Source organism: Bubalus kerabau, chromosome 1 (genome assembly GCF_029407905.1).
Source record: "Bubalus kerabau isolate K-KA32 ecotype Philippines breed swamp buffalo chromosome 1, PCC_UOA_SB_1v2, whole genome shotgun sequence".
NCBI classification, from domain to species: Eukaryota; Metazoa; Chordata; class Mammalia; order Artiodactyla; family Bovidae; genus Bubalus; species Bubalus kerabau.
This window is the reverse complement of record NC_073624.1, coordinates 125,716,846-125,730,067: the sequence shown is the minus strand read 5'-3', so window position 1 is coordinate 125,730,067 and position 13,222 is coordinate 125,716,846. Positions and strand designations below refer to the sequence as shown.

Genomic DNA, 13,222 nt, shown 5'->3' with positions numbered 1-13,222 from the left:
TATGTTGTTATTGTTATTGTTAAGTCGGTAAGTCATGTACGACTCTTTGTGACCCCATGAACTGCAGGATGCCAGGCTTCCCTGTCCTTTGCTGTCTCCCGGAGTTTGCTCAAACTCATGTACATTGAGTCTGAGATGCCATCCAACCAACTCATCCTCTGTTGCCCCATTCTCCTCCTGCCCGCAATCTTTCCCAGCATCCAGGTCTTTTCCAATGAATTGACACTTCACATTAGGTGGCCAAAGTATTGGAACTTCAGCATCAGTCCTTCCAACGAATACTCAGGACTGATTTCCTTTAGGATTGACTGGCTTGATCTCCTTGTTGTCCAAGGGACTCTCACAAGGCTTCTTCAACATTGCCACTTGAAACCATCAATTCTTTGGCACTCAGCTTTCTTTATGGTCCACCTCTCACATCCATACACGACTACTGGAAAAACCATAGCTTTGACTAGATGGACCGTTGTCAGCAAAGTAATGTCTCTGCTTTTTAATACACCGTTTATGTTTGCTGCAGGTTTTCTTCCAAGATGCAAGTCTTTTAATTTCATGGCTGCAGTCACTGTCTGCAGTGATTTTGGAGCCTACAAAATAAAATCTGTCACTGCTTCCACTTTTTCCTCATCTACTTGCCATAAAGTGATGGGACCGGATGCCATGATCTTTTTTTTTTTGAATGCTGAGTTTTAACCCAGCTTTTTCATTCTCCTCTTTTACCCTTATCAAGAGGCTCTTTAGTTCCTCTTCACTTTCTGCCTTTAGAGTGGTAGCATTTGCATGTCTGAGGTCGCTGATATTTCTCCCAGATTGTGACTTATCCAGCTCAGCATTTTGCATGATGTACTCTGTATATAAGTTAAACAAGCAGGATGACAATATACAGCCTTGATGTACTCCTTTCCCAATTTTGAAGCACTCCTTTCCCAATTTTGAAGCAGTCCATGCATGGCACTGAAGCAGCAAGTGGCCAAGAGATACCCCACGTCCAAGGTAAGGAGCAGGAGCTGTGCTTTACTGGAGCAGCCATGAAGAGATACCCCACATCCAAGGTAAGAGAAATCCCAGTAAGACCGTAGGTGCTGAGAGAAGGCATCAGAGGACAGACAGGCTGAACCCACAATCACAGAAAACTAGCCAATCTACTCACATGGACCACAGCCTTGTCTAACTCAGTGAAACTAAGCCATACTGTGTAGGGCCACCCAGGACAGATGTGTTAAGGTGGAGAGTTCTGACAAAACGTGGTCACTGGAGAAGGGAATGGCAAACCACTTCAGTATTCTTGCCTTGAGAACCCCATGAACAGTATGAAAAGGCAAAAAGATAAGACACTGAAAGATGAACTCCCCAGATAGTTAGATGCTCAATATGCTACTGGAGATCAATGGAGAAATAACTTCAGAAAAAATGAAGAAAGAGAGCTGATGCAAAAACAACAGCCAGTTGTGGATGTGACTGGTAATAGAAGCAAAGTCCAATGCTGTAAAGAGCAATATTGCATAGGAACCTGGAATGTTAGGTCCATGAATCAAGGTAAATTGGAAGTGGTCAAACAGGAGATGGCAAGAGTGATCATTGACATTCTAGGAATCAGCTAACTAAAATGGACTGGAATGGGTGGATTTAACTCAGATGACTGTTATACCTACTACTGTGGGCAAGAAATGCAGTACTTGGATGCAATCTCAAAAATGACAGAATGATCTGTATTCACTTCCAAGGCAAACCATTCAATATCACAGTAATCCAAGTCTATGCCCCAATAACTAATGTTGAAGAAGCTGAAGCTGAACAGTTGTACGAAGACCTACAAGACCTTCTAGAACTAACACCCCAAAATGATGTCCTTTTCATTATGGGGGACTGGAATGTAAAAGTAGGAAGTCAAGAAACACCTGGAATAACAGCCAAATTTGGCCTTGCAGTACAGAATGAAGGAGGGTAAAGGCTAATAGAGTTTTGCCAAGAGAACACACTGGTCATAACAAACACCCTCTTCCAACAACAGAAGAGAAGACTCTACACATGGCCATCACCAGATAGCCAATGCAGAAATCAGATTGATATATTCTTTGCAGCCAAAGATGGAGAAGCTCTATACAGTCAGCAAAAATAAGACCAAAATCTGACTGTGGCTCAGATCATGAACTCCTTGTTGCCAAATTCAGACTTAAATTAAGTCTTACTTAAAGAAAGTAGGGAAAACCACTAGACCATTCGAGTATGACCTAAATCAAATCCCTTACGATTATACAGTGGAAGTGACAACTAGATTTAAGGGACTAGATCTGATTGACAGAGTGCCTGATGAACTATGGACAGAGGTTTGTGACATTGTCCAGAAGACAGGGATCAAGAACATCGTGAAGAAAAAAGAAATGCAGAAAATCAAAATGGCTATCTGTGGAGGCTTTACAAATAGCTGTGAAAAGAAGAGAAGTAAAAAGCAAAGGAGAAAAGGAAAGATATACCCATTTGAATGCAGAGTTCCAAAAAATAGCAAGGAGAGATAAGAAAGCCTTCCTCAGTGATCAGTGCAAAGAAATAGAGGAAAACAATAAAATGGGAAAGACTAGAGATCTCTTCAAGAAAATTGGAGATACCAAGGGAAGATTTCATGCAAAGATGGGCTCAGTAAAGGATAGAAATGTTAGGGACCTAACAGAAGCAGAGGTATTAAGAAGAGGTGGCAAGAATACACAGAAGAACTGTACAAAAAAGATCTTCATGACCAAGATAATCATGATGGTGTGATCATTCACCTAGACCCAGACATCCTGGAATGTGAAGTCAAGTGGGCCTTAGGAAGCATCACTATGAACAAAATAGTGGAGATAATGGAATTCCAGTAGAGCTATTTCAAATCCTAAAAGATGATGCTGTGAAAGTGCTGCACTCAATATGCAGCATTTCACATTTGGAAAACTCAGCAGTGATCACAGTCAAAGGCTTTAGTATAGTCAATGAAGCAGAAGTAAATTTTGTTTGAAATTCCCTTGCTTTCTCTATGATTCAGTGAATGTTGGCAATTTTTTTTCTTTTTCTTTTTTTTAAATATACATTTATTTATTTTAATTGGAGGTTAATAACTTTACAATATTGTATTGGTTTTGCCATACATCAACATGAATCCGCCACAGGTATACACATGTTCCCCATCCTGAACCCCTGTCCCTCCTCCCTCCCCCTACCATCCCTCTGGGTCACCTCAGTGCACCAGCAATTTGACCTCTGGTTCTTCTGCCTTTGCTACAACCAGCTTGTACCTCTGGAAGTTCTTGATTCACATACTGTTGAAGCCTAGCTTGAAGGTTTTTGAGCATTACTGCTAGCATGTGAAATGAGTGTAGTTGTCTAGTAGTTTGAACATTCTTTGGTACTGCTCCTCTTTAGGATTGGAATGAAAACTGAACTTTTCCAGTCCGCTGGCCACTGCTGAGTTTTCCAAATTTGCAACATGTGAGTGCAGCACTTTGATAGCATCATCTTTTAGGATTTGAAATAGCTCAACTGGAATTTCATCACCTCCACCTGTGCAGCCCCATGACTGTCAGTGTGAACTTTGATATCAGTCAGTATAGTCATACATCTCCCTTGCACTTGTTAGTTAATTATCTAACTCAACCAAACCTTAGTTTTCTCACCAGTGAAAGAAGTTGGTATTAGGAACTCCCTCACAAGGTTACTTCATTTTTTCCCCACAGTATGAAATGATCTTATGAGGGAGTTCCTAATACTGTGAGTTAGATCATTGAGTCACAAAAGCAAGGGGGATGTAGAACTAGACTGGCTGATACCAAAGTTCACACTGAGAGTATGAGGATGGGTTGCTAAGCAGGTTGAGGTTGGGTAGGTATGGCCTGACACAGCCATAGCGTTATCTGCAGGTGTAAAGCAGGAAGGAAGTCCACATACTCAGTATCTAACATCATTGTAGCAAGGGCCTAATGTGATATCAGTGTCATTTATCCCAGGCTCTGGGTTCTCTGTCAGTCCTTGGATAGGACCACTTAGGAATTACTCAGGTGGTTCCACTTGAGCAGAACTGGGATAACCATATCAATACAGAGGCCAGATATGGACCCTGAGTTGAGCTAATGTTGCCAAGGCACTGAACTAACTGGCGCCAGATGGTCAGGTGTTGTTCCAAGAGTGGGAGAGCATCTCTTGTCTCCCCACTCCTTGCTGTCAAAAAGAGGAGGTGGGAGAACAAAGGAAGGATGTGGGCCTCTTTCCAAACCCTGACAACCAAGACAAATTTTTGTCTGAAATGCAAGTGTGAATGCATTCTTTTGCCTTGGAATATTTATTTATTTATTTTCTGATAGAACTGGTCCTGAACTCTTGGTTCCCTAACATATTGTGAGCTCATGACTTCTCACCATTCAAGGAACTGGCAAAATTTTTCCATTATATGCTGCGTCCCTGGGACCAAGGCCTTGTCCTGTCCTACTCTCTGGACATAGTAAACACAGACTTCTCCATCAACAGAGTGGAGTTAAATTCTTTTACTACAATAAGACAATACCTGGAGTCATGTATCTTGTATAAGCAGAGTGGCAAAAGGTAAATTTTTCTTTTATTATTCTACCTGTTCAATACCTCATTAATTATGTGACTGGGCTTCTAATTTTATGCTTAGAATGGACTACACAATAATCTTCATCTCTCCATGATGATAAAAGGATTGCAGATTGGGAGCTCCTTATGATGGGCAGATGGGTTGGGAAAGAAAGGACTATATAAAACAACTATATAAAACAGAAAGGTAAAGGTCAGCCTGGAAGTGCTTAAGGGGACAAAATACCTTGCTTCCATCCAATTTCTATCATTCAATTCAGTTCAGTTCAGTCACTCAGTTGTGTCCAACTGTTTGCAACCCCATGGACTGCAGCATGCCATGCTTCTCTGTCCATCACCAACTCCCAGAACCTACTCAAACTCATGTCCATTGAGCCGGTGATGCCATGCAACCATCTCATCCTCTGCCGTCCCCTTCTCCTCCTGCCTTCAATCCTTCCAAGCATCAGAGTCTTTTCTAATGAGTTTACGCCAAAAGTTTATGCCAAAATCAATTTTGGCATCAGGTGGCCAAAATATTGGAGTTTCAACTTCAGCATCAGTCCTTCCAATGAATATTCAGAACTGATTTCCATTAGGATGGACTGGTTGGATCTCCTTGCAGCCCAAGGGACTCTCAGGAGTCTTCTCCAGCACCATGGTACAAAAGCATCAATTCTTCAGCACTCAACCTTCTTTATGGTCCATCTCTCACATCCCTGCATGACTACTAGAAAAAACATACCTTTGACTAGACAGACCTTTGTTGGTAAAGTAATGTCTTTACTTTTTAATATGCTGTCTAGGTTGGTCATAGCTTTTCTTCCAAGGAGCAAGCATCTTTTCATTTCATGGCTACAGTCATCATCTGCAGTGATTTTGGAGCCTGGAAAAATAAAGTTTTTCACTGTTTCCATTGTTTCCCTGTCTATTTGCCATAAAGTGATGAGACCAGATGCCATGATCTTAGTTCTCTGAATGTTGAGTTTTAAGCCAACTTTTTCACTCTCCTCCTTCACTTTCATCATGAGGCTCTTTAGTTCTTCTTCACTTTCTGCCATAAGATTTGTGTCATCTGCATATCTGAGATTATTGATATTTCTCCAGGCAATCTTGATTCGAGCTTGTGCTTCATCCAGCCTGGCATTTTGCATGATATCCTCTGCATATAAGTTAAATAAGCAGGTTGACTTATGTACTCCTTGATGTACTCCTTTCCGCATTTGGAACCAATCTGTTGTTCCATGTCCAGTTCTAACTGTTGCTTCCTGACCTGCCTATAGGTTTCTCAAGAGACAGGTCAGGTGGTCTGGTATTCCCATCTCTTTCAGAATCTTCCACAATTTGTTGTGATCCACACTGCCGAGGTCCAGCCCTGGCTGATCCAGGGTATTCGAAGGAGAGATGGCGTCGGCGACTTAATTTAAATATTCATCAAAGATATAAAGAGTAATAGAATGAGGATAGCTCAGTAGGAAAATTCAGTGGAGAAAAGAGGCTGAGTAACTTGGTTTATGCAGAAAATCAATATAACCTGTGACACCAGGTTAGCTCTGACCACGGAGGCCGCAGGCGCCCTCTTGAATAGCGGAAGGTGCCCCACCTTAGACACCTTCTCGAGTGGGTCTTAGAAGCCCAGGCAAATAAATGGTCGCAGAGGACCTCCACGCTCCAGATGGAGACTCAGCCAGAAATTGAGAAGAAAGAATGACATGGGGAGACCAAGCTTTGGTGAGCAAGGCCCGTAGCTTTATTTTCAACAGGGGTTTTTATACCCTAAGTTACACATAGAGGATAATAGGGGATGCAAAGTCAGCAGTGTTTGATCCTTATCAAAAACCAGGGTTTCTTTCCTGCAAATTTATCGTATACAAATGGTTTAGGTGATTTACATCATCTTCTGGCCAGAAGGCCTATTAACATTTTATGACTGTTGACAAAGGTTTGTCAACCGTAAGACTTATTTTCTCTAAGAGTAATTATTCTAAGGTTTGGCGCCATCTTCCGAAGGTGTTAGATAAAATTGCATTCCTATAGGGCAGAGGCGTAATGGGTTTACAACAAAGGAAAAAATTTATTACCTTAAGGGTCTAAAGTTGCCAACACCAAGGCCACTACTTATCTTTTCTACATACCAACTATATTAATTAATACACATTCAAGGATACAATACAGGGGATGTGGAAACTTGGCAGCAAGCATTGGCTCATCAATGAAATCTTTTACTAGTTTTATTCTGACAGTTTCTAATTCTCTGAGAGGCTCTAAGCTATTTGAATATCTTAAGCTTCCCGTGCCTCTCGAGGCTGGGAGACTGTAAACAATCATATGCATAGCTGTAGGAGTCCGGATAAACTTGTCAGGCGAGTTAGAGAGCTATCTGAGGGGTTTAGATTTAAACACTCCTAATGCCCAGGAACTTTATTAATTGGAGCTGTAAGTTAACACTTTGACAGAGAGAGTGAGATGGTGGTGGGGGACAGCCCCCAGTAAAGTCAGAGGTGAAAGCACAAAGCAATAAAGTAGGCAGACTCTGGTTTTTTGGGGGTAGATGCTCAAGAATATCCGGGGGGACTCCTGAGGCTCGATCCCGCCTTTGCGTATGCCAAGCCTCCTTCCTCATGACCTTTGTCACGAGTGGAGTGCCTCTCGCCGGCTCCCGGCACCACACTGTTGAAGACTTTGGCATCGTCAATAAAGCAGAAATAGATGTTTTTCTGGAGCTCTCTTGCTTTTTCCACGATCCAGTGGATGTTGACAATTTGATCTCTGGTTCCGCTGTCTTTTCTAAAACCAGCTTGAACTTCTGGAAGTTCACCGTTCATGTACTATTGAAGCCTGGCTTGGAGAATTTTGAGCATTACTTTACTAGCGTGTGAGATGAGTGCAATTGTGTGGTAGTTTGGACAGGCTTTGGCATTGACTTTCTTGGAGATTGGAATGAAAACTGACCTTTTCCAGTCCTGTGTCCACTGCTGCGTTTTCCGGATTTTCTGACATATTGAGTGTAGCACTTTCACAGCATCATCTTTTAGGATTTGAAACAGCTCAACTGGAATTCCATCACCTCCACTAGCTTCGCATTCCAGGATGTCTGACTTTAGGTGAGTGATCTCACCACCGTGGTTATCTGGGTCATGAAGATCTTTTTTGTATAGTTCTTTTGTGTATTCTTGTCACCTCTTCTTAATATCTTCTGCTTCTGTTGATTACAAGTTGTGTGTGCTCAGTCATGTCTGACTCTTTGCCACCCCGTGGACTGTAGCCCATCAGGCTCCTGTGTCCATGGAATTTTCCAGACAAGAATACTGGAGTACATTGCCATTTCCTTTTCCAGGGGATCTTCCTAACCCAGAGATTGAACCTGCATCTCTTGCATTGGCAGGTAGATTCTTTACCACTGAACCACCTGGGAAACCCTGCTTCTGTTAGATCCATACTATTTTTGTCCTTTATTGTGCTCATCTTTGCATAAAATGTTCCCTTGGTATCTCTAATTTTCTTGAAGTGATCTCTAGTCTTTCCCATTCTATTGTTTTCCTTTATTTCATTGTATTTATCACTGAGGAGGACTTTCTTATCTCTCCTTGCTATTCTTTGGAACTCTGCATTCAAATGGGTATACCTTTCCTGTTCTCCTTTGCCTTTAGCTTCTCTTCTTTTCTCAGCTATTTGTAAGGCCTCGGCAGACAACTGGAGAAGGAAATGACAACCCACTCCAGTATTCTTGCCTAGAGAATCCCATGGACATTGGAGGGAGACTGGTGGGCTGCTGTCCATAGGGTCACACAGAGTCGGACAAGACTGAAGTGATTTAGCATGCATGCATGCATTGGAGAAGGAAATGGCAACCCACTCCAGGATTCTTGCCTGGAGAATCCCAGGGACAGAGGAGCCTGGTGGGCTGCTGTCTATGGGGTTGCTCAGAGTCAGACACAACTGAAGCGACTTAGCAGCAGCAGCAGCGGCATCAGACAACCATTTTGCATTTTTGCATTTCTTTTTCTTGGGGATGGTCTTGATCGCTGCTTCCTGTGCAATGTCATGAACCTCTGTCCATAGTTCTTCAGGCACACTGTCTATAAGATCTAATCCCTTGAATCTATTTGTCACTTCCACTGTATAATCATAAGGGATTTGATTTAGGTCATACCTGAATGGTCTAGTGGTTTTCCCTACTTTGTTCAATTTAAGTCTGAATTTGGCAACAAGGAGTTCATGATCTGAGCCACAGTCAGCTCCCAGTCTTGTTTTTGCTGACTGTATAGAGCTTCTCCATCTTTGGCTGCAAAGAATATAATCAATCTGATTTAGGTATTGACCATCTGGTCATGTCCATATGTAGTCTTCTCTTGTGTTGTTGGAAAAGGGTGTTTGCTCTGACCAGCATGTTCTCTTGGCAAAACTCTGTTAGTCTTTGACCCGCTTCATTGTGTACCCCAAGGCCAAATATCCCTGTTACTCCAGGTAGCTTTTGATTTCCTTCTTTTGCATTCCCGTTGCCTATAATGAAAAGGACATCTGTTTTGGATGTTAGTTCTAGAAGATCCTGTAGATCTTCATAGAACTTTTCAGCTTCAGCTTCTCTAGCATTAGGGGTTGGGGCAAGGACTTGTATTACTGTGATATTGAAAGGTTTGCCTTGGAAATGAACAGAGATCATTCCATCATTTTTGATATTGCATCCAAGTACTGCATTTCGGACTCTTGTTGACTATGTGGGCTACTCCATTTCTTCTAAGAGATTCTTACCCACAGTAGTAGATATAACGGTCCTCTTAGTTAAATTCACCCATTCCAGTCCATTTTAGTTCACTAACTCCTAAAGTGTCTCCCTGGGACCAGTGGTAGAAAGCACAGAAAACTAAAGTCCACCAGGAAAGATCAGAGAATAGGGGGTGGGATCAAGACTGTCATGGTGGGAAGTCTTGATCACTCTGTTGGGTTCACCTAAGCTATAAATGTTGTCTTTAGAACTACCTGTTTCAGTGACTTTAATGTTAAGTTTCAGCAGGCAAGCTGTTTATTTGTGTACTTACCTCCCCATCCCCTCCACATTATTATAGGACAGTCTGAATGCAGCTTTAATTTTTAACACCCTGGGAGCTACTGACCACTGGGCAACCATGGACAAGTGACTTATTCTCTGTACACTCGAGTCATTACAACCACTCTCCTTCTTTCTCCCATGGAATAGCTAATATCTTCAAAACGTAAATCTTTTGGAGATTAAGGAGCTGCATTTTTAAAAATATGAAGCTCCAATACTGTGGCCATCTGATGCAAAGAATGTGACTCACTGGAAAAGACTGTGATTCTGGGAAAGATTGAAGGCAGGAGGAGAAGGGGACGACAGAGGATGGGATGGTTGGATGGCATCACCAACTCGATGGACATGAGTTTTAGCAAGCTCTGAGATTTGGTGATGGACAGGGAAGCCTGGCATGTGGCAGTCCATCGGGTCACAAAGAGTCGGACAGGACTGAGCAACAGAACTGAACTGAGGCATTGAATATAAAAAACTTGAGAGAAAATTTGAGGCCTTGAATAATGTTATCTTTTCCCAGAGAGGATTAGATTTTATGCTGCAGACACATTGGAGTAGATCTCATATTAAAACGGTTAGGGACTGAGTTGATTGGAAGCTGGGCTGCCTTAATCTGGTGAAGGCAGGTTTATTTCCAGATTTCCCTTCCTTCCATGGTATCATTTTTGTAGTCCCAATTGCAGGGCATTGAGTTTAATTAGGGCCTCTCCTCTTTGGTCAGTCAGTCAGTTCAGTTCAGTTACTTAGTTGCAGAAGAATTTTCCACAGTTTGTTGTGATCCACACAGTCAAAGTCTTTGGTGTAGTCAATTAAGCAGAAGGAGATGTTTTTCTGGAAGTCTCTTGCTTTTTCAGTGATCCAACAGATGTTGGCAATTTGATCTCTAGTTCCTCTGCCTTTTCTAAATCCAGCTTGAACATCTGGAAGTTCTCAGTTCATGTACTGTTGAAGTTTGGCTTGGAGAATTTTGAGCTAGCGTGTGCAATCGTACAGCAGTTTGAACATTCTCTGGCATTGACTTTCTTTGTGATTGGGATGAAAATTGACCTTTTCCAGTCCTGTGTGGCCACAGGAGTGTACATTGAGTGTAGCACTTTCACAGCATCATCTTTCAGGATTTGAAATAGCTGAACTGGAATTCCATCACCTCCACTAGCTTTGTTCATAGTGGTGCTTCCTAAGGCCCACTTGACTTCTCCAGGATGTCTGGCTCTAGGTGAGTGATCACACCATTGTGGTTATATGGGTCATGAAGATCTTTTTTGTATAGTTCCTCTGTGTATTCTCACCACTTCTTCTTAATATCTTCTACTTCGAGAGGTCCATACCATTTCTGTATTTTATTGTGTCCATCTTTGAATGAAATGTTCCCTTATTATCTCTAATCTTCTTGAAGAGATCTCTAGTCTTTCCCATTCTATTGTTTTCCTCTTTGGTGAGTCCTAATAATTGTCTTTCTTGTCCCTGAGAAAGTGATGAAAGCCCTGCTCAGCTTCTCAGCTAAAAGTTGTTTTTTCTTTTAGTTTCTCAGCCTTTAGGTGTAGCATTAGAACCAACACATGGCACCAGAGGCAAAGTAGTGCCCAATGTTGGCTGTCTTAAAGCGATACTGTGTCTTACTAGACAAGGTAGACGTTCCCAGGGCCAGTGGTAATTGCAGTCTTAACTTACAGCAGATCCACTCTGTGGTTGTTCCTCCAGTGTTTGAATACTTAGCAACAAGGACCATTACAATAGGAAATGCTAAGGCACCCCTTCTCCCTAGGTGCTTCCAGTACCTTCTCTGTAGTCACAGAAATTCCCCTCATTACTTAAATAGTAAACCGGAAGCAGTATCCCTGGTGGAACTGCCAAGCTTAGTACCACCATCAAAGACTTGAAAGGGGGTGATACCTATCATATCCTCACTTAACTCACCTATTTAGCCTGTACTGAAGCCAGATGGATCCTAGATAATCACTGTGGGCCATCCTAAGCTCAATCAAGTGTGAAACTCCAGTTACAGCTGCTGGCACCAGTGTAGTATTTTTACTGGAGCAAATCAATATAACTCATGGCACTCGAAAAACTGCTAAAAGACAGTATAAACTGCATTTGTTTTCCTTTCTTATTGTATACCTGTGTCTATTGGCAGTTACTAACCATTTTATTCTTTATCTCCTTCCCATTTTTGCTTTTTCTATATAAGTTGTTAGAAGTTAACTTTGTAATGTAGTTGAGGTAACAGGCTATTTCATGGGGATTGGGACTGAATTTGAAGATTAATTAATGAAGCTGGCAATGAATACAATAACTGTTAGAACTGTGTATCTCCTCATTTGGGGGAAGGGTGAGAATTTCTCTTGTATGAAGGATGGCTCTGTCTTGTTATGTATGTTAGGTAGAAATACTTAGAGTTGAATGTGTGCAGAAGGTGCCTGGGGAAGCTGAGGGGTGGGTGTCCAGACATCTGCACCACCTCTCTGCTCCCTAGGCGCTACCAGTGCCTGCTCTGCAGCCATGGACCAGGCTCCCTAAGGTTCCCTCTCCATCAGTAGAGGATGCTGGAGGGAAGCCTCTGTTCTTGGTTATGGTTGCTGTGTTTTGCCTTTTCTTGCTCCTGCTGCTCTAACTATCAGTGCACCTCTTCAGAGACATGAGCAGTGCTCTGCCCCAACGCACACCCAGCATGTGAGCCCCTTGGAGACTCTGAAATCCTGGTTGGGGCCCAAGGACCATCTCTTTGGTCCTCCTGACACAGACACTGCACTTCAGGCCTTCAGATTGCAGTGGGTCTCCACCCCCTCTCGGTGCCCACCTCCAGCCTTGGGTCACTTGTACCCCCAGAGGCCTGTTTCTTGCTCACTGGGTGACCAGAGACTCTCTCGGGCCCAGCAGCCCAGCACACTTCTCTGCCATTCAAGAGGCTGCAACCAAACCTCCAGTGAGGAGAGCCCTTCCAAGTTGTCCTTCTCAGGGGACGCTTCCTCAACCCTAGGACACACTCTTTCATTTTTTTTGCATCTTTACAGTTATTCTCCTATATACATTGAATAATTCTTTCTATTAAACTTCCTGTTTGGGGGTTACTCTGTGGTTTCTGTCTCCTGATTGGACCCACACTGATCATGTGGGGGAGAGAAATCATGTTGGGGAGCCCCAGATGTTAGCTGGGCACTGGGTCTGTCCACCAGTTTACCCAAAGTGGAATAGAGCCAGTGTGCTCCAGGAGGGATGGGACTGAACAGAACTGTAGTGGCTAGATCTCACCATGTGGAAAATTTAATTGAAAGTCTTGTGGAGGGCATTGGGAAATTTTACATACACATGTATAGAATCTTAAGAAAATGAAAATGTATTTGGTCATTTGGAAACTTATATTGTGAGGCTGTGGAGAAAGTGAGAAGAACTGGGTATAGGTACAAAAAAGCCTAAGAAAATTAAAATGATATAATTGTTAAATCCAAACTAACAATTAATTATAAAAGAAAGGAAATACAATCACAATATGATTCTTGGATATGAAGTTAACATTTATGAAGTAATAATTATAATAGTTTAATAAAAACTGTGATATGCCTGTGATTAAAAGGTTCAGTTCAGTTGCTCAGTTGTGTCCAACTCTGCAACCCC

At 42.3% G+C, this 13,222-nt stretch overlaps 1 pseudogene; it reads right to left on the bottom strand.

Moving 5' to 3' along the window:
- Positions 1 to 13,222, bottom strand: part of LOC129654643 (kinesin-like protein KIF11) — a 184,577-nt pseudogene that overhangs the window by 15,056 nt on the left and 156,299 nt on the right.